The sequence below is a fragment of the Budorcas taxicolor genome, chromosome 5 (assembly GCF_023091745.1).
Source record: "Budorcas taxicolor isolate Tak-1 chromosome 5, Takin1.1, whole genome shotgun sequence".
Lineage (NCBI taxonomy): Eukaryota > Metazoa > Chordata > Mammalia > Artiodactyla > Bovidae > Budorcas > Budorcas taxicolor.
The window spans coordinates 157,810,091-157,835,026 of NC_068914.1; the positions used below are offsets into that span (position 1 = coordinate 157,810,091).

Genomic DNA, 24,936 nt, shown 5'->3' on the forward strand with positions numbered 1-24,936 from the left:
CCAGGCCTCACCCCTCTGACTATCTCGTCACACCTGGGAGGTCTCCTGCCCCAGCACATGTCTCTGTTGTGACTTTCTATTTGTGGGATATTTTTCGGCCTGGGAGACTCACTTCCAAAGGCAAACCCAGGTTTGTTTTTGTCTGGTTGCATGTCCAGCCCCCAGTACCTGGTCCAGGTAAGTACCCAATAAATAATTGATGAATGAATGAATGAAAGGGTGAGTCAGTGGCTGAGTGGGTGAACAAATGAATGACTCTCTGGTAACAGTGATGCCAAGGCAGGTGCTCAGCTGGTCGCACCGGCTCAGACACCCACCACCCTTGACCGTGGCCCGGGTGAGAGGACCCTCCTGGCCTCCGTGGCCCCAGCAGGAGCCCAGGGGTCCCGGTGTGGGCTCCTCCGTGGGCAGCCGTTGGAACAGGCAGCAGAGCAAGCGCTGTCCCATGCCGTGGGGGATGGTGGGCCATGATCCGCAAGCACAGCCCCCAGGGTTTTGCTTCTGGTTATGCTTTCTTCCAAAATAAGAAAGACGTAAATATGGGCTGCCCCCCCCCGGAAAAGCTGCTTGCTTGGAATCCAGAGAAACCGCACAGCGACTCTCCGCCACGGCCCCAGTGGGGACCGCTGGACGGCCCCGGTGGGCAGGCCTGCTGTCTCGGAGGCGTGGGGCCAGGGCTGGCCCACCTCCCCTCGCAGCCCCTCATGGCCGCCAGACGGTCCCCTGCGCCTCCCCAGGGGCATCCCGCTGTGCAGTTGGCTGGGAGCTCCGCGAGCAGAGGGCCAGGAGCGAGGCGGGTAGCTGCAGCGAGAGAGGCCCGGCTTTGCCAGTCGAGACAAATATTTACAAGCAAGGCCTTTCCTTCCTCTTGGCAGGCTTGGAGCTTTCAATATTGATCTTTCAAATGGGAAATCCTAATCGAGGCCCCTGTTCCGGCTGAAACCTGTGAAGGCTGGGATGGGGTGGGGGGCGCTCCTGCAGGAGGCGAGTCTGCCCCAGTGCGCCTTCCTTTGCCAGGTCCTAGGAAGGGGGCCCTCGCAGAGACGACTTTCTCTTGAATATTTATTTATTGGATTTTGGCTGCATCAGGTCTTAGTTCCTGAGGGCCTCACCCCTCTTAGTTAGTGGCAGCGTCTGGGCTTAGATGCCCCATGGCACGCGGGATCCTGGTTTCTGCGCCCAGGAGTCTGACCTGTGTCCCCTGCATGGCAAGGCAGGTTCGTAACCACTGGACCAGCAGGCCAGTCCCGAGGCTGCTTTCTTAGCCCCCTGCTCCAGGGTCTCAGAGACGTGAGGCTGAACCGAGAGCCCACGTCCCCGGCAGAGAGCAGGAGTCGTTGGTGGCTGGGCACGTGCTCTGCCAGGCCCACTTGGTAGGCTCCTTACTGTTGCTGCCCGGCTGGATGTGAGGAGCAGCTGTTTGACCTGGGCGCTGTTTGGATCCTTATCTGACCAAAGGCGATGTTGGCCCCCGCCCCCGCCCTGAGGTTCCCAAAGGTGGGGACTGTTTCTGATGTACCCCCGGCCCAGATGTGTTCCTCTCCATGCTGAGTGAGTAATGAAGCCAACAGTTGCATGTGCACAGGGCGGGTGGGAAGGGAGGCCAGGGATGGAGGGCTGGTGGCCAGGGGTGGTGGCTGGGGGCTGTGAGCTCTCAGTGCAGGTGCTGAGGGTGGCCTCCCTCTGGATGGGTGGTTTCGGGGACAAGCTGTCGCTGGGCTGGGTTTGGCCTGAAAATCGGGGAGTTTGTGTGGGGAAAGGGGTAGCTGAGGCCAGAGCCTTCGTGGGACATGTGAGAGGTGGTGTTATGTGTCCGGGCTGGAGGGAGGGGCTCTGGGGGAACGTGAAAGCAGTGAGCCTGAAAACGGGCATGGGGCCTCCTAAAGACTCTGAAGCCGAGTGGAAGCCAGGGGCCTGGGAGGCCCGCCTGGTGAGATGGCCATTTTAGGAAAATCTCTCTACCTGCCGCTTAGTAGAAGTCAGAACTAGATGCCATGGGAATTTGGGCGGCTTTCTTGGTAATTTGCACTCGGTGTTGGATTGAGTTATTTCCCCGGATCGTGGCAAGTGGGAAGGGTGAACTTGCAGAGGGTCTTTCTTTTACAAAAGGGGCCTCTCCCCTTGGCAGCCTTGAAGTGTTTGCAGATGTCAGTGCTTGTCACTCAAGTGGACTGGGAGGGGCTTGAGGCTGAGGAGTGACTGAACGGGGCGCAGGGGAGGGGGCGATTTGCATGTGAGCATCAGTAGGAATGGTTTAGGTGGTCCAACTGCAGTCAGCTTCTTGGGAACCTGCCTGCTGCGCAAAGGGACTCACCTCTGTGGGCTGGTGGTTCACGTGCCCAGGGATGTGGTTGGTGATCATGGTGGAGAGACGGACTCAGGAGGTGTGGTTTTATAAAAAGCTCATGTTTATCGACTCTTCACGTGTGTTGGGTGCCCTTTATGTATATTTTTAAATCATTTGATTCTCTTGGTCAGGGGATGAGGCAGGAGCTATTATCATCCCCATTTAACAGAGAAGCCGAGGCTCAATGGAGTGAAGTAACTTGCCCGAGCTCACACAGCCAGCAAGTGGCAGAGCTGGGATTGAAGCCTAGGCAGTTGGACTCTGGAGCCAAGCTCTCATCATCTCCTCTGTATCACCTCTCTTGTTTTTATGGTGAAATTTCTCTGTTTTGAAATAAGGATGTGCCTTTTGGGGCCAGATGTCCAGGGTCAGCTTCCTCCCAGGTGACTGCAGCAGTCAGGTGACCTCTCTGAGCCTCCCTGACCTCATTTTAGATGGGGAGGAGGTCAGGCTTCCCTTACCCTGTCTGCCTCTTCAGAGGTGGGTTGTTTGAAGGCTCTATTGGGCTGGAGGAAATGCTCAAGTGTTATAATCTGTAAAAGGCTGTGCGGATGGTCTTACTGCCCCCAGGAGGTGGCGTTGGCCAGATCAGGGCTTCCCTTGGGGTAGAGGTAGGGGTCATGGGATGGTCCCATGTGGGGCTGGGGGATTTGACCGGAGCCTGCACGTTGAATTGCAAGGAGAAGCGGTAGATGGTTTGTGTGTCAAAGTATGTGGAGTTTCCGAGAAATGCTGACCTACAACCTCATCTATGCAGGCAGTTCTTACACACACACACACACACGCAGGAAAGACTGTAGGGGCCATTCATTCCTCCGTTCGGTGCATCTCTCTGAGAACACGGGGTGAGTGTGCAGTGGGTGATGGTAGGAGTGAGGAGCGGCCACCGTGTCTGACGATGGGGATGCCCCGCACGGGTGGACCCACCGGAAGCACCAAGAGGACCATTCTCATGATGAGGTCTGTGGAGCGCTGGCTCCTGGTGATGGTGATAGAGAGCTCCTTGAAGCAGCCACGGAAGGCCTCCCTGAAGAGCTGGCCTTGGGTGTTGCATGAAGGTGACAGTGAGCCCTGCAAGAGGAACATTCCAGGCAGGGGCAGAGCGGCTGCAGAGGCCCCACGGGCAGGCACAGGGGAGGGTTTCCACCACTGCCGCTATGCCCCGTGGGCCAGCGGCAGGAGTTTGGGGTTGATTCTAAGTGAGCTGGGCTCTTCAGGAAGGTTTGCAGAAGGGAGTGACCTTTAAAAAGGCCTGGACTGCAGAGGTAGGATGGAGGCAGCAAGGCCAGTGAGGTCCGAGGCTCTGGAATGTTCCAGAAGTGATGTCTGGGACTGTGGGGGATTTTTATTTTCTTCTTTGTGGCTCTCTGTTTCTTTTATCCCTCTGATTTTTCTGTGGGGAGCATGTATTATTCTCATAGCCTTAACTGAAGACAACACTAAAATCTCATTGCTTTTATTTTTTTTTTAATTTTTTAATTTTTTTAATTTTAAAATCTTTAATTCTTACATGTGTTCCCAAACATGAACCCCCCTCCCACCTCCCTCCCCATAGCATCTCTGTGGGTCATCCCCATGCACCAGCCCCAAGCATGCTGTATCCTGCGTCAGACATAGACTAGCGATTCAATTCTTACATGATAGTATACATGATAGAATGCCATTCTCCCATATCATCTCACCCTCTCCCTCTCCCTCTGAGTCCAAAAGTCCGTTATACACAGCTGCGTCTTTTTTCCTGTCTTGCATACAGGGTCGTCATTGCCATCTTTCTAAATTCCATATATATGTGTTAGTATACTGTATTGGTGTTTTTCTTTCTGGCTTACTTCACTCTGTATAATCGGCTCCAGTTTCATCCATCTCATCAGAGCTGATTCAAATGAATTCTTTTTAATGGCTGAGTAATACTCCATTGTGTATATGTACCACAGCTTTCTTATCCATTCATCTGCTGATGGACATCTAGGTTGTTTCCATGTCCTGGCTATTATAAACAGTGCTGCGATGAACATTGGGGTACAAATCTCATTGCTTTTAAAGAAACATTGGCCTCTCTGGAGTCTGATGCACGGCGTATCCCAGGATGGGGGTGGGGACGGTGCTGGGCCCAGGTCAGTCCTGGCATCATCCAGCTACTCAGGAGGTCACCTGGAGTCCCTTCCCTGTCCAGCAGGGCCCTGCCCACCTCTCACACCCACGGGCCCAGCCCTTCCTCCTCCTGAGTGAGAAAGCTGCTGATCTGAAATTCATAACCAGCTTCTTCCCTGCTCATTGATCTCATGGAGAACACCTACAATCATATTGTAGGAGCCACCTCCAGACAGGAGGAGATTTAAAAAATTAATAAAGACCCTTTTGTAAGAGAGGATTAGGTGCCTGACCGGGGACATGTGTGGCTCCCCTCACGCGTCTCCAATTTGCTGTCGGGTGGGTTGCTCTCGGCCTGGCTGTGAGGGTGTCCGCGTTTTGCCCACTTGCAGGCTTCTGTCTGGATCTGTGTTCTTTAGAGGGCACTAGGTTGGGGGTGATAGGGCCCCCTGACAGATCCCTTTTCCCATGGGCCATTAATATCCTCAATACATTCATGAAATAGAACCACCAGATGGATTTGTAAATGTCCCAGTAAGCAGCTAAAAAATTGCTAAGGATGGGCTTTCCAGCTGTAAAGAATGAAAAGAAGAGCACAGTTGACTGAAAATGGAAAAGAATGTGCTGGAAGCTCCTTGCTCATCTGCAGGAATGGCGTGATCACGGATGGGCAGCCTGGAGCCCGCAGACTGATTGGCTCAGTGACTCGTGTCTGTGCAGGGAGGTGGGACAGCAGGGAGGTTAAGCGCTCCCATCTGGCAGTCAAGCAGGCCTGTCTTCACCCCTGCTTCAGCCTCTTATTTGCTGTGTGACCTTCACTTCGTCACTCAACCTCTCTGTGCCTCATTTGTAAAATGGGAAGACTTATCTACCTACCGCATAGGGTTGGGGAGGAGTGACAAGTCATATGCTTAGTACATCGCGGACTCAGGGAGAAGCCCTCGAGGAGTGCTGGCTGTTGTCATAAAAAGCTTGCCTCTTCCTGATCCGAGACCCCACAAACACACCTGCCAATCAACCAGCCTCAGCATTGGCTGAGCCATTCTGTTCTGACCACACTGGTTGACTCCAGTTCCCCACTCGGGACCCTGGCTCATTCTTGTCCTCTGGCTGTTTCTCGTCCACCCGGCAGAGTCCGACCCACCCTGGCTCGAATGTAGCTCTTGTGAAGCTACACGCCCCATGGCCCCCTCCCACCCTGCTGGGCTGCATTGGTCCCTGGCCCCCCCGTACACCAAGGCTCCCTGTTCAGGCCTTGGTGGTGGCCCTCGGAGGGAGGCCCCTGTGTCTTCATGCCTCCCGTCTGCCCCACCTAGACTGTCTGCCCCCGGAGGGCGGGACGAGCCTCACCCCCAGCGCTGACCAGGCCTCAGCCCGGGGAAACCCTGGACAGAGGTGTGGACTCAGGGTGGGTGTGCTGTGAGCTGGTCCCCGCATCCTGGCAGGGCTGGTTGCCGTGGCGGGTGGCAGGGAGCAGCTGTAAGAGGGGCTTCCAGGAGGGCAGGGCCGTGACACCGGAGAGTGTGAGCTGTGGCTCTCACAACATGGGACTTGGGGAGGGTCTTCGAAGGGGCAGAGGCCGAGCGGGGTGTCTCCAGATTAAGGCTGGGAATTGAGGCCAGCGGGTGTTGGGGACCTGGCCTAGGGAGGGCCAGGTATTCCGGGGGTGTGTGTGGGTTCCCCTCTGGAAGCCAGGGGTGCTGAGCACCCGGGAGCACCCACGCCCAGGATAACCCCGAGGCCTGGACACCGCCTGCGTCTGCCCCAGGGCAAGAACACCGGCCGTTTCTGCTTCCGGCTCGAAGTGACAGCCGTGCCCTCGAGAACTGTCGGTTCCCAGTGGGATTTGCGAGATGCTGGAAGGCTCGTTCTCTGTGACTGGCAGGCGCCAGGCTTTCCTTCCCGCCCCACCCCCTGCCGGGAGAAGCCTGCAGCCTCCACAGCCCCTCCCCTCCCCTGGAACTCCCAGCTTCAGACCCGCACTGGCCTCGGAGTGACCGCTCACCCCTCCTCTCCACCTCCCCGTCCGCCCTGGGGTCTCCTTCTCCAGCTTCCCTCCTGGCGCCCCCTTCTCTATCTCCTCCTTTCGTTCCTGGTTCTCCTCGCTGATGGTGGCTCGGCTCAGGACCAACCCTGAGCTTCTCAACCGCCTTCTTTCCGGATGATAATGAGCTCCCCGCCACACCGGCCCCTCCCCGCCCCGACGTTGCTCCCGCCCAGACTCACAGAGGCCTCCCACTCTGCCTCGACCAGATCTCTCTTTGAGATCCAGCCGGCGTATTATTCAGTCGACTCAGAAGACACTTCCTCCTGGCTGTTCACCAGGATTTTAGACTTGTTCTGTCTCAAGCTGAACTCCCAAACTGTAGACCCACACCCAGAGGGTATGTGGTAAGGCACAGGCCTCCACTGAGACCCTTTCAACCCCAGCTCCCTTCCCTCTGAAGCTATCAGGGCCTCCTGTTGTCATTTGGGCCCTGCTGCTGTCTGTCCTGCCCACGTCCTCGTCACTCACTTTTGCCACCTGCCGAGCTGCTGTGGGCCGTCCTGCCAGCCTCCCCATCCTCCTGCAGGACCTGTGAGCCCTTTGAGGGTCGAGGCTGAGCTGGGTCAAGTGCAGGTCCTCGGAGTCCACCCTGGCCCTGAGGGGTGCTGGTGGGCGTCTGCTGAAAGGCCTGTAGAGCACCCAGGAGTCGCTTAATTAAGTGACTCTATGCTTAGCAGCATTGGGCGGGGAGGAAGATGAGGGCCTGGAAATGGAGTGCTTAGAAGTTATAATTAACTTTTTACTGGCGCCCTACCATAAAACGATGTATAAGACAATATAAAAGGGGTCCAAGGATCTAGTTAAATAGAGCTAGATCTTTTGCAAGTAAACCCTTAATTAAAATCTGTGAGAGAGGAAGGGAGAGAAAGGGAAAGCGGAGAAGCCATTCCGAGGTGGGTTTCTTCGGTGTTTGCCTCATCTGCCGCTGCAAGGAGGCCGTGGGGCCGCGGTCAGGGGCCGGGGGTGGTTGGGCACGAAAAGGCTCCACGCCGTCTTTTTGCCTCTGTGCCATCAGATACTGGAGCCCCTGATAGGAGCTGTGGGTGGACCCGAGGGGCTTTGGCAAGGAGTAGGGGGCCTCACGGTCCCTGTGCAGGAGCAGGAGATGACTCCTGGGTGCAGAACTGGTCTTTGCGGGAACAACCGTTTCAGATGCGGCTGGAAGTTGACGACCTCCCCACCCACTGCCCACCCTCAGCCCTTCTCTTCTCTCCCTCCCCACCGACCCACCCTGGCCCCGGGTGAGGCCGAGGCCAAGTTAACGCTCCCCACTCCACGAAGCTCTGTCCCCAGCAGCTTATGCAAGTCGCTGCTTTTGTCTTATTCCTGAGAAAATTGTATTTTTGTTTTTCACCTCATGCAAAGGCTCCCTTCTTCCCAGAGCCTTGGACCTTCGTGTTCACATCTGTCTCTTTGTGCCCAGTACCTGCCCCGGGCTGTGGACTGTCCCCACAGTGGGCATCAGAGCATTAGGCCTGAGAGACAGGACTGGGGTGGCCCCAGCCCAGTGTATGCACACCCCACGAGTGGGGCTGAAAACCTTCTGGGTTTCTTAGGCGGAGCCATCCCGCTGTCCAGCCCAACGTGGCCAGGGTGGTGGGGTGCGGTGGGTTTCCCAGGACTGGCTGCGATCCCAGGGTGTAAGCGGCTCAGCAGGCCGGCAGGTCTGGGCAGACAGGCCTCGTGTGGACTGAGGTCAGGGTTTGCAGCCCCTTCAGTGGATCTGGGAGTCTGGTTCTAGGCCTCCCTTTCTGACTCTGACCTTGACCTCGTTTTTCCTGCTGAGTGCTCACGTCCACGTCTGAAACATGTGATGTTTGGACCATGTGTCAACTGAGGCCCCTCCCTGGGCCCCAGCTTGGCTCTCCTCTTGGACGACACTCCTCCTGGCCTCTGAGCCAGGAGGACAGGCTATGAGTGAGCTGAGTGTCCGACTCTCCCACAGGAGAACAGGGGAGGGGTCTACAACATCCCAGTCATCCCAGATCTTGGGTAGGGTAGGGTGGGATGGCACTGTGTTCACTGTCTTGTCTTGAAGATTTAGTGATGACTGATGTAGCTACTTCCAGAGGGCCCAGGGATCCATGTAGGGTCTGACAATGCAGTAAACAGGCAAGGTCACTTAGGTGATTGGATCAATGACTCGGATGATTAGGGGGAGGTGATAGTGATCAAGGTGGGAGGTTTTGTTTTTTTTTAGTACAGATGGTTTCCGTTCAGTTCAGTCACTCAGTCATGTCCGACTCTTTGCGACCCCATGGACTGCAGCACGCCAGGCCTCCCTGTCCATCACCAACTCCTGGAGCAGATGGTTTAGGATGGCCTAAAAGAGGACCCATGAGTAGAGAAGGACCCAGCCCTGAATTGCCTGGTTTGCAGGCAAGGTCTGCAGGGCTGAGCCCAGAGACGGTAGAGGCCAGGGAAGAAGGCCCAGGTCTGCTGACAGTAGGGCGAAGGTGCGAATTTTATCCTAAGTGTTAAAGACGCCACGGGGGCTTAGAATCCCTTGGACAGCAAGGATATCCAGCCAGTCCATCCTAAAGGAGATCAGTCCTGAGTGTTCATTGGAAGGACTGATGCTGAAGCTGAAACTCCAGTACTTTGGCCACCTGATGTGAAGAGCTGATTCATTTGAAAAGACCCTGACGCTGGGAAAGATTGAAGGTAGGAGGAGAAGGGGACAGCAGAGGATGAGATGGTTGGATGGCATCACCGACTCGATGGTCGTGACTTTGAGTAAACTCTGGGAGTTGGTGATGGACAGGGAGGCCTGGCGTGCTGAAGTCCATGGGATCGCAAAAAGTCGACACAACTGAGTGACTGAACTGAACTGAATGGTGTGACTCGGTGTTTTGAAAGACTCGTTTGGCTGCTGGGTGATGCATGGTCACAGCAGTCGGAGGAGGACGCTGGGGCCCCAGGAGAGGCAGGGGGACCTGGGAGTGGACCTGGAGGGGCCCAAGGGACAGAGCAAGCCGGGGGTCTGGCTACAGCGTGGAGATGAGGTCAGCAGGAGAGGCTGCTGGGAGAGATGGCTGGAGGGCTGGGGGGATGGTTAACGTGTCCACGGAACCCGGCAGGCCTGGCACGAGGTGAGCAAGTCTTTGTCACCAAGCGGGCCTCCCTGGTGGCTCAGATGGTTAACGAATCCACCTATGATGCGGGAGATTGGGGTTCGAACCCTGGGTCGGGAAGATCCCCCTGGAGGAGGACATGGCAACCCACTCCAGTATTCTTGCCTGGAAAATCTCAGGGACGGAGGCGCCTGCTGGGCTATAGCCCTCGCATGAGTCAGACACGACTGAGCGACCGAGTGCCACGTGCACACGGCTCTGGTTTTTAGAGAGCTCATCATAGGCATCAGCGGGTGTGCACGGTAGACTTAGAGCACATTCTTGTTAGAGCTCATTTGCTTGTTAGTTTGGATCAAAAGGCCTGATCCAGGCGTCCTCCAGACACAGGAGGCTGCTATTCCTACAAAGGCTGGAGACTGAATATTTAAAACAGCAACACAATTTTGTTTTTGACTCTGGGCCTCACATCATCTCTGGCTGTCTCTGCTTGGGAGTGGGTTGGTGTCAAGGGATTTTGGTCGTGCGTAGGCACAGCGGCCGGCTTGACTGATAAACAAGTGGTCGCCCAGAAAGAGCGAGACCGATGCTCACATCAAAAATCAGAGGGCGAGGAGAGCAGAGGTTTGGTATTCATTCAAAAAATTAACTTTCTGTATTCTTCACCAAAAAACAAAATTCTCACAAAGCCAAGCTGTGTTTCAGGGGCTAAAAGAGAGAAAATTAACTTCTAATAAAGATGAAAAATCTAGAATTCTAAGTGGTAGTCAAGCGATTTTGGCCAGCCGTAATTATAGTATTTTCATGGTAATGTATAAACCCCTTGAAAGGTGTGCTTAAGTGCTAATTATCTATTTACAACAGAATGGCTTTGGAAATGAAATGAGACCCACTGCAGGTGTGTGTGTGTGTGTGTGTATTTCAAACATGTTTTGTGGTTGTTTTTTTTTTAAGACTGTCATCCTAAAAATCTTTGCCTTATATTCATTTTTTTTTTAAATGTTTAAATAAGGTACAGATGCATTTCTCTGAAAGGTATAGGCTCTCTGAAAGTTTTTCCTTAGTTTTATTTTTTGTGTTTTGTTGTTCATTTGGGTTTTTGCTTGCTTATTTATATCTCATCTTGTGTGAAAAGATTTGAGATGATTTAAGAATGGTAAAATGGTAGAGTGTTGGTGATAAATTGAGAGCCAGAATTGAGAAAAAGAAATCAGAGCAGTTCTGAGGGCGGGCTTAGAATATCAACACCTGGGGCTCACATGGGTTCTCTGTGCTGGAGCCTGAGCTTCCTGGGAGCCAAGGTGAAAAAAGGCAGACGCATTTGCAGATGGCTGTGATTGCTGGGTGGAGGAGGTGTGTCAGGCCCTCTGGTTGGTCTATCCTCCGTAGCAATGTCTGATGTCCGTTTCAGCTGTGACTCTTGAGGATCAGACTTATGTTCTGGTCATTTCGGTGTAGGGGGACCTTGGTAGAGATTTTTGATTTGAATAATGTGAATAGAAAAAATAATGAATCTTTATTTAGTCTTTTCTAGGACATAAAACATTTCTGTCATTCATTTTGTGCTTCCCGTCTCCCTCCTCTGCTTATTGTTTGGATTGATTGAAGCTTCTTTTTTTCCCCTCTACTGGTTTGGAAATTCGCCATTCTTTTTCGACTTGTTTAGTGGTTACTCGTAATGTTTTAATATGCATATCCAACTTAGTCTAAAATTAATCAACACTCCCACTCTCCCCTGAAGGTCCCCGAACTGTGCCCACCACAGCCCCTCCTACCACTGTCTTATGTATCTTTGTTGTCTGGAGTTTGCTGTCTTACTTTTTTTAACACCACCTCACAGCAGTCACCATCATTACTGTGTGTTTTCCCATTTGCACCTGATTCTTTACTCAGTGACATTTGCTGAGCCCTTTTTTATGTGCAGGGTGTGATTCTGGGCACTGAAGATACAGCAGTGAGTGCGCAGGAGACAGGCCATGGGCAAACAGAGCTATAACATGCTGGGAGGATCAGGGATAAGGGGGCAGGGTGTGACATCACCTTCTGATGAAGTGGCACCAGAGCAGAGACCAGAGTGGAGGGAGCCAGCCATGTCCACGTCAGGGAGGACATTCTTAGTGGGGGCAGCTGCTCTGAGTCAGAGAGTTGGTGGAACCGTCGAGGACTGGCAAGGAGGCATGGGGCCTGGGGTGCGCTTGGAGGGCCTGAGGGCCAGTGGGGGCCATAGAGGCTGGATGGGGACCAAGTAGGGCAGGTGGGGTTGCTTCATGCAGGAGGGAGACCTTGGCATCTGGACAGTGTTTGGACAAGTGGAGGGCGGGGTGCAGGCCTTCCAACTCAAAGGGGCAGGCTCTCCAAGAGTCCAAGGCTGGAGCTCTTACTTGCCGTTAGGTTGCGCTCCTTCATTCATTCAGCATACATTTACTGAGGGCCTCCCCTAGTCTAAGGCAGCTGTTAGATGCCCAGGATATGGTGGGTAGCAAAACAGCCAAGACTCCCATGCAACAGGAACATAAACAAGAAAATGCCATGATGTCAAGGAGGCAGAACTGGGTGAAGTGGTAGCCTGTGACCAGGGGAGACACTCAACCGCCTCCCAGGTGTGTGAGATGGATAGCCGGTGACTCACCCGCCCTGCATCTGAGGGTCCTCGTCCATCTAGAGGAGGATGGTGAGGCCTTCCTCCCAGACTGGTGATTGTTCCGATGAGAGACGAAGTGTTAAAAACACCTGTTTTCTGAGGCTTTGCTGGGTTTTCCATTGTGAACCTTCTTCTTTGCCCTGAACTGCATTTTTGCTCATCACCGCTGGTTGTGGGCTGTGGAGCCACTGGAGGAAGTCGTTGGTCGGAAGAGAAATAGCTGGTTGGCCATTCGAGAGAGTTGGGGGAAGCAAGATTCTCTTGCTAGCATGCTTTTTTTTTCTTTTTTTTTCCTACAAACATGGAGAGATGTGTTTGGATATGAAATCAGTCTGTGGGTTTTTTAAAATGTCATTTTCATGTTGGACTTCATTCCAAAACAGGAATAGTCAACAAGCCAGAAAATCCTGCCCAGCACAGAATTGAAATATTCCGTCCCCCTGTGCACACACTTACGAAATGTCTGAGAGATTCCATTTTTCTGTCTATACCACCTTCCTCTGCCTGCCCCCTGCACCTGCCCCCCCAGCCTTTGTCAGAGGTTCGGTGACTAGTTTGGTTTGGAGATTGTGACCACCACTTAAAGAGGGTGTGGGAACTGCCCTGTCCTGTTATCCTTGCAATGGCTTACAGAGCTTGCCCCGGCTTACAGAGCTTGCCCCTACTTGTGGAGTGTCTGCTGACCCCCACCCCGGTCTCTCCCAGGCGGCCCTGCTCAGACGCCAGGTGCATGAGAATTCCCTGGGGAGGTGGTGGGAAATCTGGTTGAGATGCAGGTCTCAGTCTGGCGGTTGTGAGATGGGCTGGAGATCCTGCATTTCTAGCCTCCATATGTTTGTGGTTTTTTTTTTGCCTATAGCTGATATCTAGTCTTTAGCATTGTGGTCGGAAGAGATGCTTGATATGATTTCAATTTTTAAAAATTTACCAAGGCTTGATTTGTGACCCCAAATGTGATCTGTTGTGGAGCAAGTTCCATGTGCACCAGAGAAAAAAGTCACCTCTGCTGGTTTTGGATGAAATGCCCTGTAGGTATCAATTAGAGATTCTGCATTTCTAGCCAGCTCCCAGCTGATGAGTAGCCAGGCCCTGAGCTGTTCAGTACTGCAGCCACCTGTTTCTTGGGGATATTGAACACTTGAATGGTGGCTAGTGTGACTGAGAAACTGACTCTTGTGTTTCATCTCATTGCAGTTAATTTAAATAAAATAACCACAGGGGGTTAATGGCTACTGTAGGGACAGGACAATCCCTTGAAGAGTCTGCTGTTACTGTCTCTGTGGATGAAAGAACTGAGCTCAGATAGGTGGAGAGCTAGCCCGAGATTGTATAGTGAATAAAAGTGGAATCGAGATTCTAACCCAAGACCTAGGCTCTTTTAAAAATTTTAAATTCCTTTTTTAATACCTAGTGGCTCAAACAGTAAAGAATCCGCCTGCAGTGCAAGAGACCCAGGTTTGATCCCTGGGTCAGGAAGATCCCCTAGAGAAGGGAATGGCTACCCACTCCAGTATCCTTGCCTGGAAAAGTCCATGGGCAGAAGAGCCTGGGAGGCTACAGTCCATGGGGTCGCGAAGAGTCGGACTGAGCGACTACACCTTTCACTTTCAAGGTGACCTTGTATATTCAGAAAATGCATGCCCTTTCTATCAGCAGATTCCTCCTTTCCAAGTCTGTTTTAGTATTTGTGGTCAGAAGTAACACTTTATAACATCAGAACCAATTCACAAAGTCATATTTAAGTTGCTGATGGGACACAAGAAGGTTCAACACTCTATGTTTCATATGTGAGAGCCACATTTTGCTACACAGCCTTGTATACAGGTTGTATGAGAGCTGAACAGTGATTTTTTTTTTCTGGACAGCGCTTTCCAGTTTAAAAGGTGCATTCATGTTGTTTCGTCACTTCTCCTTTGAGACAAACAGCCTGCGTCCTGAGTAATGACATCCCCACTTTACAGATGAGGAGACTGAGGCCTGGTGTAGGAATGTAGTTTCCTGGGGTCACCCAGGTCCTGGCTGTCAGGGGTCACCTTCCCAGAGAGCCCTTCTTGATGGCCTTGCGTGATCCACGCCCCCGTCCCAGTGTGCCCTGTCCGTCTCACCTGGGTTTATTTTCCCAAATCTGCTATCCCCACCTGACCTAGTGCTTAACCCGTTGTTCGTTTATTGCGGATCCCTAGGAAGGCTAACTCCTCAAAGGCAGGGACGGTGCTGTTTGTCTGTCATGTTGCATCTTCAGCACCATGGACAGCAACAGCCTCCCAGTCTGCTCTCAATATTGTTACTTATTATTTATAAATGAAATGATTTAGAAATCCAGAAGTGAGAGAAGAGCCAGGGGAGGGCATGCAGGCTTTGCATTGGGCAGGACTGCCTCCCTCATCCTGCCTGGCCACATGCCTGCTGGGGAGCATTGAGAAAGTGATTACTCTCTTGGGCCTCAATGTATTCATCTGCAGTGTGAGGCTAACACACATTTCTTTGTAGGCTGTTGTGAGGATTGAATAAGACACTGCAGGTGGGATCCTGTTTAAACATGTGGATCTGGAGAGACCCCCTTGAGTTTGGATTTTGGCTCCATTCTTCCAAGCCACCTGGCTTTCAGCATATTATGTCCTCTCCCTGAGCCTCAGTTTTCTCATCTGTAAAATGGGGCTGATATTGGGAGAGTTCTGTGAGGCAGGGACTGATCTGGGCTCAGCACAGGGCCTGACCTGAGAGCTACTCACACAATAATAAATGCCACTACTGTTTTTGTTGTGGCTGTTTTGTGAATGCATCTAAGATGCCTGGCAACAAGCAGATACCCAGTTGATGGGAGCTTTGTTTTTGCTTCGTTTTGTTTTAAATGATGGACCAGATTTAATCTCTTACCCATGCAGTGTTCAGTCACATTTTTTTCCCCATTAACAGACAATGTTGTGATAGTTTCAGGTGAACAGCAAAGGGACACAGCCATGCATATATCTGTATTGATTCTCCCCCAAACTCCCCTATGGGAGTTTTAATTACTATTGTTAATATCAGGCAAGGATGCCTTCCTTTTTAAAATATTTTTATTTATTTATTTATCTGGCTGTTTCAGGTCTTAGTTGTGAAATATGGAATCTAGTTTCCTGACCAGGAATGGAACCCACGCCCCCTGTGCTGGGAGCATGGCGTCTTAGTCACTGGACCACCAGGGAAGCTCCCTGCCTTCCTGTTAAAAAATATCAGATATTTAAAACCTAGGATTTAGTTCTATAAAATTTGCTTTTAAGAAAATCAGTTTTTAAAAAGTGTATAGGTTTGTTTTTTTTTATTTCTCTTAAGAAGGGATTTCACACCTTTCCAAGTGTGCACAATACAAATGAAGATCTGAGCGCTCTGGGACGGCCGTTTGGAGCTAATTCGGGGCTGGTTTGACAGCCGTGACACTGAAGGGGAAGCGTGGAGCTGACAAAGAGGGGCTTTCTCTGGTGGCGTCCCAGCCGCTCCAAATAGTCACTTTCCAGACTAGCATTTGTCATACTGGTGTTTGAAAGAAAATTTTTGTTCGTCAATCCAACCGGAACCCTCTCCCCTTAACACTCTTTGTTGGTTCCCTGCTGTGTCCCAGGTGAAGTCCAGACCTTCCTGGGTAGTGGCGTCCCCTCCTGCTGTGACCCCAATCTGTCCCTTCCCAGGCCTGCCCCCTCTCACACTGTCATCTGCCCTAGGTTTTAAGCAGTTGCCGAATACCTGGCCAGTGGGTTTTCCCACCTCCATGCCTTTGCTTGTGGGGCGTAGTCTTCCCGGAGACCCCTCCCAGCTTTGTCTGCCTGGAGAGCTGCTATTTCTCTGATGCCCGCTCTCACCCGCCTTTACTAAGCTCCCCCCTCTCTTCTGATGGGGGAAAGGAAAACTCACTGCTGTGCATGGTTCCTTAGGACTTGGAACCACCCCCATTGTATGCATGCATGTATGATCAGTCATGTCTGATTCATTGCGGCCCTATGGGTGTAGCCCACCAGGCTCCTCTGTCCATGGGATTCTCCAGGCAAGAATACTGGAGCGGGTTGCCATTTCCTTCTCCAGGGGTTCTTCCTGACCCAGGGATCGAACCGAGGTCTTTTACGTCTCCTACACTGGCAGGCGGGTTCTCTACCACGAGCGCCACCTGGGAAGACCACCACCCCCATTACAGATCCCAGATTGCTTGCGTGTGTCTTTCCCACTCTAGATTACAGGAGAAGGGGCTGGGGAGGGGGAACCTCTCTGTTCCCAGCTCCCAGCACAGAGGGTCCAGCACTTACTAGGACCAAGGAAAGTGACCGTGGAATGAAGGAAAGCATACGCAAAAGTGGTGAGAGGATTTTACTCTCCTGTATCTTGATCTTCAAAATGTTGGTTTAGCTTTAAAACACTTGGTTTCACTAAGAAGTATTTTAAAAATAGGAATCTTTTGTCTTCACCATTTTCAAATACTTACTTCAGTTTACTGCAAAGAAGATTGTTTGGATCAATTTCCCCCCTTTAAATGGTTGGTCTGTAGGTGTCAGAAGGCACCAGAAGAACCTTATGGAAAACGTTTGTTCAGCAACGTGAGGGTCAGATCTCCGCCCTGTATCCTTGCCTTTCACGCACGGTGGTCAGATCCCAGGTGAAATGCATGCTGGGAATTTTTTGGAAGGGTGGAAGCGAGCATAGACTTCCTAGCCTGGAGCTCCTCAATTAGGGCTTTCTGATAAAGTGGGGTGGGTAAGGGTGCCCAGTCGTTAGACGGCCGCTCAGTCCCTGTCCACCTTGAAACGCCGATGACTTCCAAGATCCAGGATTGTTCGCTTCCAAGGTCAGAATGAATGGCCACCAGGATTCTAAGATTCGAGGACTCTCAGGGTTCCAAGAACCTAGGGTTCTACCTAGGATTCAGGGTGCTCAGCTCTCTTCTAAGATGATTTAAAATTTTTTTGTGATTGAATATACAAACATTTACCACTGTAACCTTCCTGAAGCGTACAGCTCAGGGGGATGTAGTTCAGTCACACTGTGAATGGAGCCCTCATGACCGTCTATCTCTTGCATTCTGTTACGGAGGCATCACTGGCGGCTGTCTCTTCCACACTGTCAATGAGCCCTCACTGCCGTCTGTCTCCTCACACTGTCATGGGGCCCTCACTACCGTCTGTCTCCTCACACTGTCATGGGGCCCTCACTACCGTCTGTCTCCCTCACACTGTCATGGGGCCCTCACAACCGTCTGTCTCCCTCACACTGTCATGGGGCCCTCACTGCCATCTGTCTCCTCACACTGTCATGGGGCCATCAGCACCGTCTGTCTCCTCACACTGTCATGGGGCCATCAGCACCGTCTGTCTCCTCACACTGTCATGGGGCCATCAGCACCGTCTGTCTCCCTCACACTGTCATGGGGCCCTCACTGCCATCTGTCTCCTCACACTGTCATGGGGCCCTGACTGCCGTCTGTCTCCTCACACTGTCATGGGGCCATCAGCGCCGTCTGTCTCCTCACACTGTCATGGGGCCCTCACTGCCGTCTGTCTCCTCACACTGTCATGGGGCCCTCACTGCCGTCTGTCTCCCTCACACTGTCATGGGGCCCTCACTGCCGTCTGTCTCCCTCACACTGTCATGGGGCCATCAGCGCCGTCTGTCTCCTCACGCTGTCATGGAGCCCTGACTACCGTCTGTCTCCCTCACACTGTCATGGGGCCATCAGCGCCGTCTGTCTCCTCACACTGTCATGGGGCCCTCACTGCCGTCTGTCTCCTCACACTGTCATGGGGCCCTCATTGCCGTCTGTCTCCCTCACACTGTCATGGGGCCATCAGCATCGTCTGTCTCCTCACACTGTCATGGGGCCCTCACTGCCGTCTGTCTCCCTCACACTGTCATGGGGCCATCAGCACCGTCTGTCTCCTCACACTGTCATGGGGCCCTCAGCACCGTCTGTCTCCTCACACTGTCATGGGGCCGTCAGCACTGTCTGTCTCCTTCACACTGTCATGGGGCCCTCACTTCCGTCTGTCTCATTCACACTGTCTTGGAGCCCTCTCTGCCATCTGTCTCGTGAACTCTTCATCTTCCCAAGCTGAAACCCTGTATCCACGAAACACTAAGTCCTCCAGCCCCTGGTACCCCCCATACTCTTGTCTCTGTGAATTTAGCTATAAACATCTGCTACAAGGAGAATCATACAGGTTTTGTTCTTTTGTGACTGGCTTATTTCACTGGGCATAATATCCTTAAGGTTCACCCACGTTGAAGCATGGAGTCAAAATGTCCTCCCCTCTAAAGGTTGAATTATATTCCATTGTATGGATAGGGCACATTGTATTTATCCACTTATCTGCTGATGGACACTTGAGTTGGTCCCATCTTTTGGCCTTTGTGACCATGAGTGTACAAATTCCTGTTTGTGCCTCTGTTTCCAGTTCCTTAGGTTATATTCTCAGAAATGGAATTGCCGGATCATATGCTCGTTCTGCTTTAAATTTTTTGAGAATTTTCTGTACCATTGGCTGTTTCATTTTACTCTTTCACCAACAGTGCCCAAGGGCTGTCATTTCCCCATATCTTCACCAGCTCCTGTTGTTTTGTTTTTCTGATAGTCACCTTTCTGATGTATGTGAGGTTATTAGCTCATAGTTCTATTTGCATTTCCCTAATAATGAGATTTGCAGATATATTTCTCCCATTCTTCGGGCTGCCTTTCACTCTGCTCGTGGTGTCTTCGATGTGCGGACGTTTTTACATTTTGATACATTTTTTCATTCGTTGCTTGTGCTTTGGTATCCAGGAAATCATTGCCAAATCCAGTGTCACAAATCTTTCCTCCTACGGTTTCTTTGAAAAGTATTATAGCTTTAGCTCTTACTTTCAGATCTTTGTTCCATTTTGAGTCACTTTTTGCATGCAGGAGACATAAGAGATGTGGGTTCGATCCCTGGGTTGGGAAGCTCCCCTGGAGGAGGCCCTGGCAACCCTTTCCAGTGTTCTTGCTTGGAGAATCCCATGGACAGAGGAGCCTGGTGAGCTACAGTCCAGGGGGTCACAAAAAGTTAGATGTGACTAAAGTGACTTAGGAAGCATGGATTAAGTGGCTAGCTCCATTCTTTGACATGTGGATGTCCAGTTTTCCCAGCACCATTTGTTGAAGACTGTCCTTTCCCCATTGAATGGTCTTAGGTTCTTTGTAAAAAATAACTTGACTGTATATATTTATCTCTGGACTCTATTCTATTGCATTGATCTGTGTGTTTGCATTTATGCCAGTGCCATACTGTTTTAATTACTGTAGCTTTGTAGTCAGTTCTGAAGTCAGGAAGTAAGAGACTTTCAACTTGGTTTTTCTTTTTCGAGATTACTTTGGCTATTTAGGGACTCTTGAGATTCCATGTGAATTTTAGGATGGATTTGCTGTTTCTGAAAGAAACATCATTGAAATTTTGGTAGTAATGCCATTGAATCTGTAGATCATTTTGGGCAGTATTGACATATTAATAGTATGAAGTCTTCCAATTCATGGGCACAGGGTATCTTTCCACTTATTGGTGTCTTCTTTAGTCTCTTAGCAGACATTTTGGAGTTTTTACATACAGATCTCCTACCTGCTTGGTTAAATTTATTTTTATATATTTCATTCTTTATGATGCTATTGCAAATAGGGTTGTTTTCTTAATATCCTTTTCAGATTGTTTATTGTGTTTAAAAATGCAACTGTCCTCCCCATTGTTTTTGTATCCTGCACCTTTGCTGAATTCGTTTAATTTGTTCTAAAATCTGTATTGCTTTTCAAAATGGTCTTTAAAGGTTTGTTTACAAAGCCACAAGATATCTTGAAAATATTATGTTGTTTAAAATAAAGTCATTGAGAACTCCTCAGTAGGAGGTTTTGTAAGGACTCAAGTGTATGGCACCATTTTTTCTTTTTCTAGAGAAATGTTTAATGCAAAAACTTTGGTGTATATAATATGCCTGGGTGATTGTGACAGATATGGAGAAATCGTGGCTTCAGCTACAGATGGATCAGGGTTCAGGTTCCCACTTCTCTGCTTACCCATTTTGCACTTCTTTAATGTAACTGAGCCCCAGTTCCTTCATCCGCCAATCTACTGCCCGTTTTGTGGGGCTGTTGTGAGGGTTAGACGTAGGGCACGGGAGAGCCTGTCTCATATTCTCAGCAGGTGACACGTACGATGTCATTCGTGGCTGTCGGACCTGCCAGGTGAGGAGCTGCTTGGCCGGATCACCTGCCTCTGAACCTGGTTGCCAGACCTCCCAGTACGTAGACCCTCAGAATCACAGAGGAATCAACCAGTTCAGCTTTTCTGCCTGTTCTGTCTTTCCACCAGTCTCAGCTGTGGCCTCGTTTGATTTGGTTCTAGATTTTGAGTAGCAGGTAGAACACGTGAGAGATCAGGCTGCCCTGGGCAGAGGTAGCAGGCAGGTGAGGAGTGCCTGGCCTCTGATGCCTTCGTTTAATTTCATTGCAGTTTTATTTATTACCCTATTGTTGCTCAGTTGCATTAGTTAGACTCTTTGCAACCCCCTGGACTGTGGCCCTCCAGACTCCTCTGTCCATGGGATTCTCCACACAAGAGTACTGGAGTGGGTTGCCGTTTCCTTCTCCAGGGGATCTTCCCGACCCAGGGTCAAGCCAGTGTCTCCTGCGTCTCCTGCCTTGGCAGGCAGACTCTTCACCGCTGTGCCACCTGCTAGGGTAATGCATGTGCGCAGTGAGTTATAACAGCCACGAGGCTTATGGTAAAGCCAACAGTCTTCTCCCTAGTGATTTCTGTCCCCTGCGCATATTGGGTAGCTGCTGCTTTATTACCGCGATGTCTCTAAGTAACAACCTCATATTGCTGCTTTTTATTTTTCAATTGTAGAGATTCCTTTTTAATGTCTTACAGTGAACACTCAGAGACTTAGTCTCTCTATCCGTATATGCACATCTCTGATCCTTTTCTACAATCCCATCACAGTTTTTGGGTAAATATTCACTGTGTAACCTATTGTTTTTCGTAAAGTAATTAATTGGTTGGTTGGTTTGCTTTTTTCCCCGTGTACCCACTGTGGTTCATCCCGGTCTCCTGCAGGGTTTTAAATGCCTCTCAGCAGTGTGGTGAGCTGGGCTGGGCCATCTGTTGGCTCATTTTTCTTGTACTTCCTGAGCGTCTGACCCCTGCCCCAGCTTGGATTAGCTGCCCAGGCCTCTGCGCCCTCACCATCCTGGGATCGCCCTTCACCATTTCCATTTGCCTTCCTTCTGTCTTGGAGCCCCTGGTCCTGAGGTCCCGTGACTTCGTTTTTCTTAGATTACTCCCTCATTCTGGTGGAGCATACGCTTCAGTAGCTTTCTGAGAAAGAATGCGCTAGAGATAAATGTCTGGCCAAATGGTATGTCAGGAAAAGTATTTTGTCCTCCATCGTAACTGGTAGTTTGGGTGTAGAATTATAGGTAACAGATCATTTTCCCTCAGAATGTGGAAGGCGTTGCTCCATTTTCTTTGTTTCCTTTGTCACTATTGAGTATCTCATCCTTTGTATATGACCTGTTTTGTTTCTAGACAATGTGTCTCAGATGTGAGTGGTTTTTATTCATTATTGTGGTAACCCTTTAAATGGAGCAAAGATTGTCTTTAATCCTGTGGATTATTTTTCCAAAGTTTCCCACCCCTCTTTTTTTCTTCCTGACTTCTTTTTCGTAGTATTCACATGTGGAATCTCTGCTTTTGATTCTCTGATTTCTGTCTCACTTCATTGTTATTTTGTTTCAAGCTCGGGGAGATTTCCTCAACCACCTCTTCTACTCTTTAACCAAAACTAAAATATCCTGCCACATTTTAATTTCTTTTGTTAAGAGCTCCCTGCTAGGGTTTCATGGCTGCAACGTCTTCTGTCATCTCACCAATGGTGATAACTATATATATATATTTTTTTTTTTTTTTCCCCTGCATCAACCCCGTTTTCTCCAATTTCCTTTCTTATTTGCGCCTCTGCCCATTTTCAGCTTGGAGGCTTTTCTGTGAGGTCTGATGACCCTATGTGTTGTGTTTAAGAACGAGACACTTGAAAGCTGTTTTTTTTTTTTTTTTTTTTTTTTAATATTTATTTATTTGGCTGTGCCAGGTCTCAATAGCAGGATCTTTGGTCCTCGATCAGCATGTGGGATCTTTAGTTGCAGCATGTGGGATCTTAGTTCCCTGACCAGGGATCGAACCCAGGCCCCCTGCATTGGGAGCATGGAGTCTTAGCCACGGGACCACCAGGGAAGTCCCAGAGCTGTTGATAAGCTGTGTGTATACTTGTGTGTATATGTGGAAGGGGAATGTACCACCATAGCCCTGGCCGTCTCTTTGGGGAGCGCCTGATGTTGCTATCTGTAGGTTTTCCTTCTGGATGTGTCTTTCTCCCCAGAGATGAGTTCCCCAGTTTGCAAGGCTGGCTTCCAGAGTTTGAGAGCGTGTCGGGGAAGGGCCCTGGGGCCTCCACGGTCACCATATTCGTTCTTGTCCTTCATCTTCCTGCTGTTCAGGCTCTGGCCTCACTGCCCATCCCCCCTCAGGCCAGTGGTCTCTAAGTGGGGCTGTGGAGCCATTGTTTTCCCTTGAGAGTAAATGCCCTCTTTTCTGCAGAGATTAGGGGGTGAAGGGCATGGTGACGGTCTGATGGGGGGTTCTGGGCCTGCCTGCTCCCGGATGTTCTAGGTCAGGCTCTGCACCTGAGCCCGGGTCCCCAAGCCTCCTGAGGCTCTGGCCATAGCTTGTCCTGCTTCTTGTGGGAGAGTCACACCCTTTTATTCCTTTACCATTGACGTCACAGGATGTCAGCAACAAGCAGGCAACGTGGGTGTTCAGAACACCTGCCCTGTGTGAGCCCTTCTGTTTGACACTGTCAGCACCTGCCTTGGGAACCCCCATCCCAGCATCACCTGGAAGGTCTTAGGAAGCTGAAAAGAGGTCAGAACCTCCATGTTCCCTCCTTGTGGGACTGATGGGGAAACTGAGGCCTGAGCAGAGGAGGCCTCACCTGGGTCCAGGGAGGTGGTATCAGAGGTGAGGCTAAGCCCAGGCCTCCCAGCCTCCAGCCCAGGCTTTTCCCAGAGCCTCTGGGTACCAGCTCTGCACCTGGGCCTCGTGCCCCACTGACGTCTGTTGAGGAAGTGAAAGACATGACATTTGGCGTCTGCCGCGCGATATGCTGGTCAACATCTTAGCGATGGCCCTTCTAGAACATTCTGTGGTGGGTTGCCTGGGGGACCTTTGGTGACTCAGTGACCTCACCGTCCACCCCTCATCCTTGGTCCTGCATGGGATTCAGGAAACGTGTATGAGCACCTCCCCGAGTAGCCAGCCCTGTGCTAGGTGCAGAGAGGAAGCAGGTGGGTTCCAGTGTCAGGACGTCCGCTGATGGGGGAAGCGGATAAAGCAGCTGACAGCGAGAGCGCAGGCTGGGCAGGGCTGGGTGAAAGAGGGTGATCATGGAAGGCAGCCTGGAGGAAGTGGCACTTGGGCCCACTGGTGACGGGTGAGTTAAATTGGAGTTGGCTCAGGAAGAAGGCAAGAAGGGAGTCCTAGGTGGGTGGAACAGCGTGAGCAAGTGTCCGGAAGCCTTAGGAGCTCAGAGGTGCGTGGTGTGTCGTGCTGCGGGAAGGTGAGGTCGTGGCACCGACAGGGCCTGGCCTGGAGGGGGCGCCATAGCCTTGAGTTCTGCATGCCTGCTACATACAGGGTCGCCAGCTTGGCCCTGGGTGAAGGTCTCAAGGGGCCTTTCATGAGGTGTTTGGTGGGCGGGTGTGTGTTCTGGCAAGCCGTGACTTCTGGGGAAGTTTCCACAAAATCTTGCTGGCTATAGGAGGCCTGATTTTGGGGAGAAAGAACACAGAAGCCTTTCAACTGTCCTTTTCAGCCTCAGGTCATACATGGTCTGCCGTAGCGATTGAAACGAGCATTTAAATAGGAGATGAGGACTGAGTGTTCCTGGTTTTAAAACATTTCCCAGGAAAAACAAATGTTTGAAAGTTAAACATTTTGGCTATTAGGAGGAAACAGAAGAAAAATTGCATTTGCCTTTTAAATATGGGCACTCGTGTTGGGTTATAAATCCAGAGCTTCCCACACAGGGCCCGAGCGGGCTGGCCTGCAGCTTGGCAGAGGGGCCACCTTCCCAGGACCGTCTGTCCCACAGTGGGGGTCTGAACACCCAGGGCTGGCCAGGCAGTCTGGATTCCGGTGCCACGCTGTGACCCCAGGCAAGTGACCTAACTTCCTTAGGTCTGTTTTCTCATCTCCGTCCTCCCAGCTCCCATCTCTGGATTTCCTGGTGAAAGAGCGGCAGTGACAGCGTGAGCTGCTCAGTTGTGCCCGACTTTTCACGACCCTATGGACTGTAGCCCGCCAGGCTCCTCTGTCCATGGAAATGTCCAGGCACGAATACAGAGTGGGTAGCCATTCCCTTCTCCAGGAAATCTTCCTGACCCAGGGAGTGAACCTGGGTCTCCCGTGTTGCAAGCAAAGTTTTTACTCTCTGAGCCGCCAGGGAAGCCCCGAGAATACTGGATTTCCTGGTAGAGCATGGCGTTTCATTCTCCTTCCAGCCCTAAATACAATGATGACAGCTGCCATCCAGGCTGTGTAAATCCTGCCTTTGAGTATTCTGAATTCTGACTTGGCATCTTGGAGGCTGGCTGAACCCGGCGGGACTAGCCCTCCAGAGTTAACTCATTGCTGAGAAGAGTAAGGACTCGGTTCTG

At 51.1% G+C, this 24,936-nt stretch overlaps 1 protein-coding gene across 1 annotated transcript in view; it reads left to right on the top strand.

Annotated features, from left to right (window-relative positions):
- The window catches only part of MPPED1 (metallophosphoesterase domain containing 1), a 71,144-nt gene that overhangs the window by 9,719 nt on the left and 36,489 nt on the right, over positions 1-24,936 (top strand). The window lies entirely within an intron of this gene.